The sequence below is a fragment of the Lygodium microphyllum genome, chromosome 19 (assembly GCF_053477565.2).
Source record: "Lygodium microphyllum isolate KBCC chromosome 19, Lygodium_microphyllum_v1.1.10, whole genome shotgun sequence".
Lineage (NCBI taxonomy): Eukaryota > Viridiplantae > Streptophyta > Polypodiopsida > Schizaeales > Lygodiaceae > Lygodium > Lygodium microphyllum.
Genome location: NC_141153.1, coordinates 128,051,635 through 128,054,753, shown reverse-complemented (window position 1 = coordinate 128,054,753; position 3,119 = coordinate 128,051,635).

The following is a 3,119-nucleotide window of genomic DNA, read 5'->3' as shown; positions in this document are numbered from 1 at the left end:
TCAACTTTGGCACACCCCGAGCAACCTTGAGCACGGGTATTGATTCCCCCCCCAAATCAGTTCTTGGCAGCACCTCAAACCCTACTGTGGGTAGCAACCATGGCAGCCATTGAACCTTCAGCCCAGCTCATAACACTCTAAATCCCCTTCAATTTACTCTTCCCGAGACCCTTGGGAGCAGCCACCACAAGCTTCAACAAGTGAAGATATACGACATTGAAGACCCCCATATAATCACGGGCAACAAGAAGAGGGGCAACCACAGAGCTCTTGAAGGAGGCAGCCAATAACTCTTCCCCAAGCTTGAACAAGGTATGTCATGCATAGCTGGATAATCTTCAATTTCTTTCCCATTGATCAAGATTTTACTCTAATCCTTAACCGTGCTCTTGTTTGATTCCTATTGATAAAACTATTTGTAAGAAGGGTAAGTCATGCAATCAGTGAGTTAGTGAATTGCAGAGGTAATCCCCTTTCCCATCCCATTTCCTTATTGATCATGCATATCATGAAAAGCCCAATCCTCAATTTGTAAATGCATATCATGCTGGTTGCTTAATAATAAATGCCTTCCATGTATATTCCGGGTGAGGAAAAGCCCGATGCCAGGCAAGGTGGCAAGACAAAAGAGGGGTGACCCCCCCTTGCCATCAAAGACCCTGAAGGGGTGCACAACCCAGCCCAGGGATAACTTTGCCCACCTCCCAGTGATCCGGAGCCCAAAGATTATTGCAGGTGCACATACACTTGATGGGATAGCCCGAGCCCTGATCATTTGAGTCTACAGCCCTCTACTTGCATTGGTAATGTCATATATCACTTGGAAATGTATGGTAGATGCAATGCAAGAAGGGCAAGGTATGCAGTCGTGGAAATGGTCTTGTAATAGAACTACGGATGCAAAGGATGTATGGCTCTATGTGGCACTGAGAGCCACCGTTGAGGCCCTGGATGTTTGGAATAAGCTTCTCACCATTGGGATAAGGTATGCTCCTTGAGGGAGTCTTTGCAGGGTATTGCAGACAATCAATCCCACACAGTCAGCCCGCAAAAGTTGATTATAGCAAAGTCCTCTTGTGTGACTGAGTCTATAGCTTGATTCGAAGAGGGCATTCCCCCCTTCGATCTGAACTAAAAATCTCCCCATTCCGCCCTACGGTTTGGGAGATACACTCAGTTTTGTGCTCAGAGGTACTGTGGGACAGGCAGTAGTCCTACATAGTCAGCCCACAAAAATCTATTACAGCAAAGCCTTCTTGTGTGATCAAGTACGGGCCCCTAGCTTGATTTGAAGAGGGCATCCCCTCCTTCGATATAAACCAAAAATCTCCCCATTCCGCCCTACGGTTTGAGAGATAAGCTCAAATTTTTGCTCAGAGGTACTGTGGGACAGGCAACCATCCTACACAATCAGCCCACAATAAGTGATTATAACAAAGCCCTGATCATTTACTGTCAAAGATATTTTTACATAGCCTCGTAGAGGGGATTGAGAGCTTTCATTTGAATCAAAAATTTTGGGGATCGAGGCTTCCTAGCTCAAGATATTGTCATTTCTGTAACAAGGGGTCTGGTAGACTGCACTTGGGATGGCAGGCCACAAGGGTAAAGCAAAATCCCAGAAGGACTTCCAACATGAAATAAGGGACTCTCTTGCCTCAATGAATGATCCTAGCTCAGCCCAGGAGGATCGTGAAGACATGTTTGAAGAGGGTTTCCCCGAGATGGACCGCTTATCTATGCTCAACCAAACCTTATGCCAACATGAGACCCGCCATGCTGAACGACATCGAGAGATGGAACAACGCCATAGGGAGATGGAAACCCGCCAAGATCACCATCGTCATTCCGAGATGATGGCCAAGATGGACTTACTCATAGAGCGCATGGGCGCCCTCATACCCGCCATTGCCCCCCCTTGGATTGACCCAAGGAGTATGTCCCTCCCCATGAGGCTAACCGCCCTTTCCCCTTGGAGACCGGGCGTAGCCCACAAGGTCTTGGTGGTACCCATGGCGTTCCCCATAGCCCTTATGAGACGGGTGAGCCTTCCACCCGACATGATGAACCCCTCCTTCCCTCCCCCGTTACGAATCCTTCAAGCCCATCCTTGGCACCACAACTCCCTCGTAACGGAAGCTATTTGCACACTCAGGGGAATGGCTCCAATGCAAATCTCGGGCAGTATGGAATGCAAGGAGTACATGGGCAGCATGCACATGGCAATGGGCAGCATGCACATGGCAGTTTTGGACAGCATGGCTATTTTGGACAGCAAGTTCCTAATGTGCAATTTGGTCCTCATGTAATGCATGGACGGCATGGCTCCCATGGAAATTTTGGACAGCCAAGGATTGGACAACAAGGCATGTATGGGCAGCATGTAGCACATGGCATTCATGGACAGCAAATGAGCTGCGTGACAAGATTGTGTTTACTAAATTTAATGGGCAGTCCTCATCCCCAGATGAATTAGAGGAATGGACCTCTAAATTGGAAGCCTATTTTCTCATCTACCCCCGTACCGAGAGGCGAATATTATTTTTGCCTCCCTTCATTTAGAAGGTTTTTCCCACACATGGTGGAGGTTCGTTCAAAGAGAAAATCAGTAGTTTTGTGATTGGAAAGAGTTCAAGATGCATATGATCCAAGTTTTTGTCTCCCCGGTAGAAAAAGAACGCTTGGCTAGGCAATGGTATCGGTTTGATCAGTGAAATCTCACTGTGAGGGAGTACACCAATCAGTTTATGAACCTATCCATATATGTTGAGGCAGTCAGTGATGAGGCCAAATTGCATAAATACATTTATGGGCTAGATGTGCATCTCTCAGCTGATGTAATGGCTCAAAATCCAGCCACCCTGTTTGCAGCCATAGAATTGGCTGAACGCTATGGTCGAAAATATCGTTGCAATGAGGGGATGTAGCCCATTACAGGGCAGCAAAGATACCTTATCAGGAAACCCTCATATGCTGGTAATTATGGTAGCAACAATGTAGAGAATGGCAGCCCCTAAATCCCCACTTACCCCACTTTTAATGCTGAAAGGAAATATGGCAGTTTTGGGACAGCACCCCCCTCCAAAAGTGACCCAAAGTATGCTGAAAATAAGACACGG